This window comes from Octopus sinensis, linkage group LG9 (assembly GCF_006345805.1).
Source record: "Octopus sinensis linkage group LG9, ASM634580v1, whole genome shotgun sequence".
Lineage (NCBI taxonomy): Eukaryota > Metazoa > Mollusca > Cephalopoda > Octopoda > Octopodidae > Octopus > Octopus sinensis.
The window spans coordinates 85,016,417-85,028,979 of record NC_043005.1 but is presented as its reverse complement, the minus strand read 5'-3'; the positions used below and the strand labels follow the sequence as shown (position 1 = coordinate 85,028,979).

The 12,563-nt window shown below is 38.6% G+C and overlaps 1 pseudogene; it reads left to right on the top strand.

Annotated features, from left to right (window-relative positions):
• The first annotated feature begins 12,202 nt into the window (after positions 1-12,202).
• LOC115215994 lies at positions 12,203-12,321 on the top strand (annotated as a pseudogene).
• Positions 12,322-12,563: the final 242 nt, after the last annotated feature.

The window sequence follows — 12,563 nt, the reverse complement described above, 5'->3', positions numbered from 1 at the left end:
CAGTTCACTCAGCTGTAGAAATGCATTGCGATGTTACTGGTGCTAGGGTATATATATATATATATATATATATATATATATAGGTGCAGGTGTGGCTGTGTGGTAAGAACTTTGCTTCCCAACCACAAGATTCCGATTTCAGTCCTATTATGTGGTACCTTGGATGTCTTCTATTATAGTTCCATGCAAACCAAAGCATATATCTATTGTGTGTGTGAGTGTGTGTGTGTCTGTACCCCACACATTTCACTTGACAACCATGTTGGTTTGTTTATGTCCCTTCCATTTAACAGTGTAGTATAACAGACCAATAGAACAGGTATCAGGCTTTCAGAAATAAGTACTGGGTGTAGATTCATTCAACCAAAACCCTTCAAGACAGTGCTCCAGCATGACCACAGGCCAATGACTGAAGCAAATAAAAGGTAGAAGAAGATATATTTTCTGGCTGAGATCGAATCCTGCTGAGGTCAGCTTTGGCATTTCTTCTAAAACCAATAAAAGAGAACAAGACACTTTTCATGATACTCCACCGGTTACAACAAGAGTGTCCCAGTTAATTTGTTCAATAGAACAGCTTGCTTCTGAATTTAATGTGCAAGTGGCTGAGTACTCCACAGTCACACATACCCTTAACATAGTTTTCATGGAGATTCAGTGTGGCACAGAATGTGACAAAGTTGGCTTTTTCAATTACTCATTTTTGTATCATGAAAATTGTTTGCAAATAATTATTCAAAAACAATTGTTCGAATAACAGTTATTTGAAATAAATATCATTTAGGTACTTGATTTTTAATTTTAGCATTTTCGTTTAGATAAAATTAAAAAATTAGCATAATTAACATTTTGTATAATTGTCCTTTTGAATAATTTTCATTCATACAATTTTCCATTCGATTAAATGTTGCCTCATGAGTGGATTTGGAAGACGGAAATTGAAAGAAGCCTGTTGTATATATGTATATATATATATATCATCATCATCATCATCATCATTTAACGTCCGCTTTCCATGCTAGCATGGGTTGGACGGTTCAACTGGGGTCTGGCAAGCCCGAATGCTGCACCAGGCCAGTCAGATCTGGCAGTGTTTCTACAGCTGGATGCCCTTCCTAACGCCAACCACTCCGAGAGTGTATATTATATATATATATATAAGTGTGTGTGTGTATGTTTGTGTGTCTGTGTTTGTCCCCCCACTATTGCTTGACAACAATGCTGGTATGTTTACATCCTTGTATCTTAGCGGTTCAGCAAAAGAGACCGATAGAATGAGTACTAGGCTTACAAGGAATAAGTCCTGGGGTTGATTTGTTCATCTAAAGGTGGTGCTCCAGCATTGGCGCAAATGACTGAAACAAGTAAAAGAGTAAAGAGTAAGGAGAATAATTATTTTCACACAATTATTTTCGGACAATGTTCACATAATCTTCATTTTTGCCATCTGAGTAGACTGGAGCAACATGAAACAAAGTGTCTCACCCAAGGGCACAATGCCCTACCATGACTTGAATTCATCCTTACAGAACGACTTAAAAGCTGTACCAGTTTTAAGTATGAAATTCACACACAGTCATGGCATCTGTTGCAGCATTTAAACCTCTTCTCAAATTCATTGACACAATTCTTCGAAATAAACTCAGGTGCTACTTCTTTAGTGTTTACTTCTCATTGGATAAACTATGAAAAAAGCAACTATTTTGTTTTGTTTTGTAAAAGAGCAAACTCATTGTTTGGAATGAAGCAACTATGTCCTATAAATGTTCCCTACAAGCACTTCATACCACAATGAGAGACCTTAGATCAAACAACATCCTTGGAGGTGTGACTCTACTTCTTGCAGGAGATTTTCCACAAACTCTGCCTATTATACCCAAAGGAACACCCACCAATGAACTTAATGCCTGCCTTAAAAACCCCCTCCTTTGGTCGAATTTCCAATCGAAACAACTCAGATCACTCCTACAGACTGGTCAGCTTACAACCCAGTTTTCAGAAAAGCTCCTTAAAATCGACAATGGATAAATTATGTCCGATAACAACAGAGACATTGACACTACCACCATTGGCCACACTGTCTCCAGCTCTGATGACTTATGTTCTGCTGTTTACCCAAATCTTACAACAGAATACATAAAACCAGATTAATTTCGCAACAGGGATGTTCTTGCACCTACAAATGTGGCTGTCAACACTCTTAACTGAAGAGCAGCATCACTGACTGTTTTTTGAGAGTTTCTAAGACAGTTGAGAGGAAGAAATTAATCTTTTAATCAGAAACTGCTGAAGCCATCCGAGGATCAAGTGGTCATTTCAATCAAAGCAAAGGATTAATTTAGGACCCAGTCAGAAAGCTATACAGGAATTTGAACCCACAATTCAAAGAGCCAGAATAAGCAGAGAAAGCATCTCTTCCAAAACAATTCTTCCAATCTGCCAAAGGTGGGAAGTAGAGATGGTCTCAAAAGGATTTAAAGCTGGAGTAAAAACAGTTGGACTTATCAACCACAAGTCATTTTGTTCACCCCTCTAAATATGTTTGTAAAGTATCATAAGAGATATCTTCTTCCAGCCTAGAATAGACAATACGATAGGAGACTTCAGTGTTGTGTAGAATAAATTAGTTTTTATGGGTTGTAAAGATATTTTAGTTGCCAACCCTAAGTGGCGAGAAATAAATACGGTAAACAGAGCCGATTGGTAGTGTTAGTAAAAATATTTGAGATTCCATCAATTTTACATTAAAAACGTCACTTTTCTTCCGTTCTGTGATAATAGCTTATCAAGTACCAAGTGGCTTAATACCTGAGATAATAGGCACTTTTATATATTTATACAGTCTGATATATAAAACGATTGTATAACTAATACACTTCTTCAAAAAAGCTTCTCTAATTCTGCACAAGGTTTTGTTCTCTATAATGAATCAAAGATTAATCATTGTTCTACATACAAGGAAATCTTTGTTATTTTATGATAGAATTTTTCGTTTATCAGCTGACCTGGAATTGTTTGATGTAACTATCAGATATAGAGTGATGGAACTGAGCTTTATGAATTGATAGGATTGTCCGTGAAAGATAAACTTTAGAAGAGAATCTATTTTAACAGAGTTTACAGAGTTTGGTCTCTTCTGACATGATGATGATGATGATGTATTTGGTCGTTTTGCAAAATGTGAATAGAGTTATGCCAGAGCCCAACTATAACATCGCTGTTTGAAATTAACGATGTCTAGTCAAGCAATCAGGTCGATTTCATAAACAAAAATTGATCGTTAATTATAAAATATTCTGCAAAATGAATATCACTGACATACATCCAAAGTCAGAGAACAATTAGTGGTTCCATTAGCACTGATTCTGATTGGTCAAATCAGTGCACCTTAAGAAATCTTTGTGTGTATGTGTGTGTGAATGTGCATGCATATGTGAGTGTCTATATATATATATATGTGTGTGTGTGGTGTGTGTGTGTGTGTATCAGCCCTCTTCCACATGCACATACAAACTCTCTTATACACACGCGCACCTTCGTTTTGGGATCACCACCACTTTATTATCTCCCCTTCTCCCTAGCTCTCCTGTGTGACCCTTCTGTCCGGCCATCAGCATGATAGATCGCTAGCTACTACACAGTCTTTATTTCCTCTCCTAGTTTCTTTCTGTGTTCCTTTCTGTGGAAGAGCATAGGCTCGAAACATTAAAGACTTTTTCACTTCCCGAGCATTATACTAATACATCTGTTTGATATCTACACCACCTGTCTTCGTCTTTTGTTTTTTTTGTGAATTCTCCCTATATATATATATATATATATATATATATATATATATATATGAGGGCTTCTTCTCTGAACCCCAAAACATGTGGTTGGTAAGCAAGCTACTTACCACTCAGCCACTCCTGCACCTTAAAAAAAATTCTTGGCAGCGGTGGGACTATATTCAGTTGAAGAGACTACAGCTGTTAGAAATTTATACAAAGTCAAAGAGTTAGTGACTAACTGGGGAACAGCCAAACCCAAATGGCATATTGGGCAGAGATATTCCTACAAAAGATCTGTTTGCCATATTCCATGATCTACAGATCACAGGACACCTCTGAGAGTTTTAATAAAATACGATAGGTATTGATAGTGATAGGTATCATATTTTATTGATAAAATATATTTTATAGAGAAAATAATATACTGGCTCTATAAAAATAAGACGACATTATGGATAGATTATCAACAAAAACCCATTTGAACCCTTTTCTTTAGAACTAGAACAAGTATTTAATTGGTCAAATTCATTATCATCATCATCATCATCATCATCATTTAGTGTCCATTTTCCATGCTGGCATGGTTGAATGGTTTGAGAGGAGCTGTTAGGTTGGAGAGCTGCACAAGGCTTCAGTTGTCTGTTTTGGAATGGCTTCTGTGGCTGAATACCCTCCTCCTGGGTGCTTTTTACGTGGCACGAGCACCAGCAGGGTTGCCAAGTAAATTCTTTTCTACTCTAGGCACAAGGCCCGAAATTTTGAGGGAGGTGGGGGGGGGCAGTCGATTAGATCGACCCAGTATGCAACTGGTACTTCATTTATCGACCTCAGCAGAATTTCAACTCAGAACGTAAAGGCAGACCAAAATACCACTAAGCATTATTTTCTTTTCTACTCTATGTACAATGCCCGAAGTTTTAGGGAAGGAAGCCAGTCAATTAGATCGGCCCCAGTATGCAACTGGTACTTAATTTATCGACTCCGAAAGGATGAAAGGCAAATTCGACCTCAGCGGAATTTGAACTCAGAATGTAAAGACGCACGAAATACTGCTAAGCATTTTACTTGGTGTGCTAACGTTTCTGCCAGCTTGCTGCCTTAGGGCTGCCAAGTAAATTGCAAGACAAAGACTTCTTAGTTGAGAGAGGGAGTGGAGCTGGGGATAGTGGATGTGTGCCTGGCAAAAGGTTAGAGTATGATAGAGGAACAGAAATAGTTGCCTTATTATAAGTGGGGATATGTGGCCATGCCAGTAAGAGAAGGAAGGTGGGAGAGAGCTAGAAATTGAGAGACAATCAGAAGGAGAGAGGGAGAGAGAAATAGATGATTGTGGAGATGTATTGGGGCCTAGCCACAGGGAACAGTAGAGGGGAATATAAGTTGCACAAAGGAGATAGAGGGTGATGTTCCATATGATGGAGGAAGACATGCCAGTAGAAAGTGATGGTGAGGAAACTGGAGAAGCTGGGAGTGAACTACACTTATCATTTCTTATTATACAAGCTATGTGTGCATGGTCTGATCAATAAGTATCCGGACTGTTTCCATAGTAACGAAGCTAAAATACGCAGAGTAAAGCTGCTTGACACAGGTTGACCTTAAACTTTGTTGTGTATGCACACTAAGTTTTAACGATCTAGCTCACTTCCGTTGTTTACAGCAGTGCTTGGAAGGAAGGTGTGTAGCGTGTGATCATCGTGATGACCATGACAGAGGAAGTTGAGCAGAGAATCTGCATCAAATTTCGCTAAAAGCTTGGCGATACCTGCTCAGTGACCCAGGCAAAGTTTTCAAAATGTTTTCATCATTGTCGACACAATCAAGAAGATCTTGTTCAATTGAAACTCAAGTGTCTTTTTGGTCAGCTGAAAGCAGTTTTGGCACAAACATGGTGGCAGACACTCATACCCAAATCTGCAGTGATAATGGGCTGAACTGAACCGTAGCTAATCTGCACATTCTCTGATAACTCACGGATGGTAATTTGACGATTACCCCTCACAGCTGTATGCATTTCTGCAGTGTTTTTCTCAGTTCTGCTGGTTGTGGGTCTCCCACAACGTTCGTCAATATTGACTTTTTTTCAACCATCTTGGAAACGTCTGAACCACTACTACACTTGTGTGAAGCTCATACACTCCTCTCCATACACTTTCTGCAACTTTGAAGCTTATACACTCCTCTCCATACACTTTCTGCTTCTGAGCAGGTATCGCCTTGACACCTTACCCTGTCATGGTCAATGCAACGATCACACACTACACACCTTTCTTCCAAACACTGCTGTAAACAGCGGATGTGAGCTAGAACGTTAAAACTTACAGCACATGCGCAACAGTGTTCAAGGTCGATCTGTACCAAACGACTTTGTTCTGCATGCTTTAGCTTTGTTACTATGGCAACGGTACGGATACTTATTGATCAGACCTCGTATATTGATAAAAAGTTATGTGAGTTTATTTTGTAGTGTTGTATAAATGAAGTTGAACAGAAATTTGGGAACTATTATAAGGCAATTATGTAGTAAACGGTAATATTACATATTCTGTATCAATTCCCTTTTCTTTTGTGCAATAATATTTCCACCATAGATTGCTATTTTTTAAAAAATGGAGATGAAAGACAAATGTAGGAAGTGATAAAAGAACATAATGAATAAGACCCCAAAAACATCCATTGTTGGGTGTTGTGGCAGAAATTAAAAGCTTCAACCATAAGTCATGAAGATTTACTCACACACCCAAAACCCAAAGGTTTCTACTGTCTATTTTACATTTTGGTATTGAAGAATCATAAAAGACATTTATGGTTCTATAAAATGTCAGCTAATTAATGGCAGATGCCACATTTGGAATTGTTCTCCTCGGAGACATTACAAGTAGTCAATTAGCTGAGTCTTTGCAAGAAAAATGGAAAACACCCACATAAACGTGACCTTGTGCTCATCCTTCAACTAAAAATAGTTTTAACGTCACAAGTTAGTTTATTTTTAACCCTTCAACATTCAGAGTATTCTGTCAAAAGTAATCCTTCTTTATTCCCATTGTTTTGAGTTAATCATGGATTACCTCATAGTTTTGAGATTTCAGTAATGTGATTGGTTACTTTTAGAATGACATTGTAGAGTAGGTATGAGAGGCTGGATCTGGCCAATTTAAATATTAAGGGCACAGCATTGAAGAATTTGAATAACAACAATTATATAAGTTATAATAAGGCAGTTTAATATAAGCGAATTTTGTTGTTTTTGTTTTGCTGGGGGTCCAGATAATTTTATAATATCAGTGAGGATGAATTAAAAATTAACAGTGGGTCCCTACACCTGTGTGGCTCCTGGCAGCTGCTCAGCATGTCTATGCCTTAAGACAGCACTGAACTTGGGTATATAACTCATCACATTTTCACCACCTTATCTCTCTCTCTCTGTCCTCTTCTTTATCTACCCCTCTCTCTCTGTCTTCTCCTTTGTCTCTCTCTCTCTCTCTCTCTCTCTGTCCTCTCCTTTGTCTCTCTCTCTCTCAGTCCTCTTCTTTATCTCCCTCTCTCTCTCTCTGTCCTCTCCTTTGTCTCTCTCTCTGTCCTCTCCTTTGTCTCTCTCTCCTTCTGAGGTAGTGGTGGTCCATGGCTTAGTGGTTAGAGTATTGGACTCATGGTCATAAGATCATGGTTTCAATTCCTGGACTGGGCAACTAGTTGTGTCCCTGAGCAAAACACTTCATTTAACATTGCTCCAGTCCACTCAACTGGCAAAAGTGAGTTATCTTATGAAGGACCGGCATCCCACCCAGGTGAGAAAATATACACCATGAAATCAGGAACCTGACCCCTATGAGTCAGTGGGATTCAAAGAAGGTAATTTTACAAAATTAGGTAACCATGTATCTCCTCTGTTACAAGACATCTATTTCTGTTCCCCTATTCATACTCTAATTTCTCATCACCTGGCTCTAAGCCCCTTCAAGGGGTCTTGTCTAGCAAGTTATTTAGTGACCCCACGGCTGCTGGTATTACCTAATGAGAACCCTGTAGACTCTGTAAAGTGTTTTGTGTGAGGAAGGGCATCCAGCCATAGCAACCACCCCAAAGCATCCAGCCAATGCCAGCATTGAAAAGGATATAAGATATGACAATGACAATGATGATGATGACAACGATGACAATGATGAGGTGGACTATGATGATGATGATGATGACATGACAAACATGATGCTGATGAAATGACGATGATGACGACCTACTTTTGGGCCACCCTGTATATAAGTACAAATAGAATAATAAATGAAAAAGAAAGGAGGAAACTTCTAACAATGCAGCAAGGAAGGTTGGAAAACCTTTATATATTTCAGGCAGAAAGGCCCCTCTTCACAAGGATATAGTTAAGAAATGTGAGTTTATGTAGATCCTGCCATTTGGATAGCCAAATGGGCAGTGACCTGGCTAAATCCAGTGAGTGTGATAGCAGCAGAAAGCCTCCAAAAGATTGATGCTGCATGTCCTTGTACAGAACAGATGTTGACAATGTTTATCACTGACTACTAACACAGCATTTATCTCCATTGCTAACAACCCCAATGGAGACAATCACCTTCACCACCACTGCTTCTGGGCTTAAGCTAGTCATCCCTGACCACCTCAACTGTGAACTTCACAGCACCAACACCACCATCCTTTGAGAAACTGCTGCTACTATCACACTGCTATCACCAAACTAAGCAGGGTCACTGCTATCCAAACAGCATAGATCATTAAATAATGATTCTGTTCTCCCAGAACAATGACAAAATTTCCCCCACAGATAGAAGGGGACAGAAGAAGAAAAAAATAATAACAGCACTCAATCGGTTATGATAACGAGTGTTCCAATCAACAGAAATTAATGTACAAGTCACTGAGCATTTCACAGACATACATACCTATTTCTTTACTACCCACAAGGGGCTAAACACAGAGAGGACAAACAAGGACAGACAAACGGATTAAGTCGATTACATCGACCCCAGTGTGTAACTGGTACTTAATTTAAATGGACCCCGAAAGGATGATAGGCAAAGTCGACTTCGGCGGAATTTGAACTCAGAACATAAAGACATACGAAATACCTATTTCTTTACTACCCACAAGGGGCTAAACACAGAGGGGACAAACAAGGACAGACAAACGGATTAAGTCGACTGTATCGACCCCAGTGCATAACTGGTACTTACTTAATCGAACACGAAAGGATGAAAGGCAAAGTCGACCTCAGCGGAATTTGAACTCAGAACGTAATGGCAGATGAAATACTGCTAAGCATTTCGCCCGGCGTGCTAACGTTTCTGCCAGCTCACCACACACATATACACATACCCTTAACATAATTCTCAGGGATGTTTATCATGACAGATTGTGACAAAGCTGGCCCTTTGAAATACAGATACTACTCATTTTTGCCAGCCGAGTGGACTGGTGCAATGTGAAATAAAGTGTCTTGCTCAAGGACACACCACACCACTGGGAATTGAACTCATGACCTTATGATTGTGAGCCGAATGACCTAACCACTCAGCTATGCACCTTCGCTAAGGAAATGAAGAATGAGTAGAGGAATCTCAACCAAAATCCAAATTAACTTATCTTCTATGAGCAACGAGTGATGTCAGAGAGAAAGAGAGAGAGAGAGAGAGAAATTATATTTAAAACCTTGAGACATATATATATATTGGTCAACAGCTTTGTCTCAGACCAACTGTGAGTGGAACTATGTCAGTGACCAGGTCACCGATTGTGGGAGGAAAATTTCAGCACCAAATAATGATTAAGGGAAGATAAGAGTCTTTGTATATTTTAGAATGACTAATATGTGCCACAGTAATTTCTTTAGTTCCAACAAAGTCTCAGATCAAATCACTCACCTGGCAATTACATCTCCGAAATTTAATTATTATAAAATATCTTGAAGTGTATGTGTCTATCAGAAAGAGTTTTATTCTAACAGATACGTATTCTTAGTTGGATTTGTGATCATATCATTGAGATATTTTTTAACATAGCATTCAGATTTAAATCTAAGTTGCCTTGGTGATAAATAAATGCATTTCATTCCACGTTCTCATTTGCAGTTGGTCTCAATTACCACCAAACAACTGTTCTACCTTCTCTGGCCAATGAAACAAGAATTTATCTTACTTGATATTTAATGTACCAATCATCATCATCATCATCATTATCATCATCACATTGTATTTGTTATTGCTCTCAATAGATTATCCCCTTCTGAACTGAAAAAGTGAAATGCTTTTCATAGGGTTTGAACCCACACTTCCTGTAGACAAGAGAGGCATTCAACCACTGGACAAAAGCATAGGTTTGAAGGCAGAAACGTTAGCACCCCAGGCAAAATGCTTAGCGGTATTTCATCTGTCTTTACGTTCTGTGTTCAAATTACGCCAAGGTCAACTTTGCCTTTCATCCTTTTAGGGTCAATAAATTAAGTACCAGTTACAAACTGGAGTCGATATAATCGACTTAATCCGTTTGTCTGTCCTTGTTTGTCCTCTCTGTGTTTAGCCCCTTTGTAGGTAGTAAAGAAATAGGTATTCCATCTGTCTTCACATTCTGAGTTCAAATTCCGCCGAGGTCAACTTTGCCTTTCATCCTTTCAGGGTCGATTAAATAAGTACCAGTTATGCACTGGGGTTGATATAATCGACTCAATACGTTTGTCTGTCCTTGTTTGTCCCCTTCTGTTTAGCCCCTTGTGGATAGTAAAGAAATAGGTATTTTGTCTGTCTTTACATTCTGAGTTCAAATTCTGCCAAGGTTGACTTTGCTTTTCATCTTTTCAGGGTCGATAAATTAAGTACCAGTTGCATACTGGGGTCAACTTAATCAACTGCCCCCACTCCCCCAAAATTTCAGGTCTTGTACCTAGAGTAGAAAAGAATATATTGCACTTAGTTCAATATACATATTCATACGTAGGTGGAAGATTTGGCTGTGTGATTAAATAGCTTACTTCCAAACCATATGGTTTTGGGGTTCAGTCCCACTGTGAGGTGCCTTGGACAGATATCTTTTACTGTAGCCCCAGACCAACCAAAGCCTTGTGAGTGGATCTGGTGAATAGAAAGCAAAACAAGCCTATCGTGTGTGCACATGTGTGTGTGTGTGTGTGTGCATGCGTACATGTGTGTCTTCTAGTCCCAGCACTGTGCGTTCATTGTAAACGAGTGCCATTGTCATACAAGCAGTGTCATTCATTTCTGTGAAGGCAGGCAATAGAAAAATCTGCCTTAGTAAGCCGTGTCGGGGGCCATGGGGAAGTGGACATTATAATGATTAAAAAGTGTGCAAATGGATTTTGAATGCAGATTGATAAATTATAACGATGTGGTTTTTAATAAAACTGCTTCATTAAAACTGATTTGTTGTAGCAGTATTCAAATGTAAATAGAATTAAAGTTGTGTGGGAGATTATATAAAAGTTTAATATCAATGAATACAAATGGAGATTAGAAAGCAGTAATGAAAGCATATAAAACAGAATTTTTTCTATTTTTGTTTTTTTTTCTTTTTTAGAATGATATTCAATATTGTGGGGTATAATTCAAAACTTATTGCTGAAAAGAAACATGGAAAAAAAAGATGAATTTTATTTATTTATTTATTTATTTTTTTTTTTCAAAGAAAACAGTTAATTTATTAAGCGCTGCAAGCTGAGGCCAAAATCAAAATGTTTGAACTCATAACGATGCTAGCTCAGATTATACAAGGATTATACAAGGATTATACAGGATCTTTTTGTTTTTACCCTCTTTCCATTTTCCTCATATTCATTCCTTTCCTGATTTTGATGAAAGATTTCTACCCAAAACGTTAAATACATTCTCTTCTTTTTCTCTTCATGCTTTTAACTAATATCTATTTCTTTACTACCCACAAGGGGCTAAACACAGAGAGGACAAACAAGGACAGACAAACGGATTAATTCGATTATATCGACTCCAGTGCATAACTGGTACTTATTTAATCGACCCCGAAAGGATGAAAGGCAAAGTCAACCTCGGCGGAATTTGAACTCAGAACGTAACGACAGACGAAATACCTATTTCTTTACTACCCACAAGGGGCTAAACACAGAGAGGACAAACAAGGACAGACAAATGGATTAATTCGATTATATCGACCCCAGTGCATAACTGGTACTTATTTAATAGAACCCGAAAAGATGAAAGGCAAAGTCGACCTCGGTGGAATTTGAACTCAGAACGTAGCAGCAGACGAAATACAGCTAGGCATTTCGTCCGGCATGCTAACGATTCTGCCAGCTCGCTGCTGTCAATGAAATTTTGTGTCAGTGTTCTTTTTTATATTTGATTGCAAAATATACATATTCATGTGTGTGTGTGGTGTGTGTGTGTGTGTGTGTTGTGTGTGCATATACATATAAATATAAACATGGCCATATCACGTTTAAAGCACTGGTTCTCGTCCGGTCACCGAAGTTAAGCAACGTCAAGCCTAGTTAGTACTTAGATGGGTGACCGCTTGGGAAACCTAGGTGCTGTAAGTGTCACACATAGGCGTAGGAGTGGCTGTGTGGTAAGTAGTTTGCTTACAAACCACATGCTTCCGGATTCAGTCCCACTGCGTGACACCTTGGGCAAATGTCTTCTGCTATAGCCTTGGGCTGACCAAAGCCTTGTGAGTGGATTTGGTAGACGGAAACTGAAATAAGCCCGTCATATATATATATATATATATATGTGTGTGTGTGTGTGTGTGTGTGTGTGTGTGTGTTCGTGTGTGTGTGTG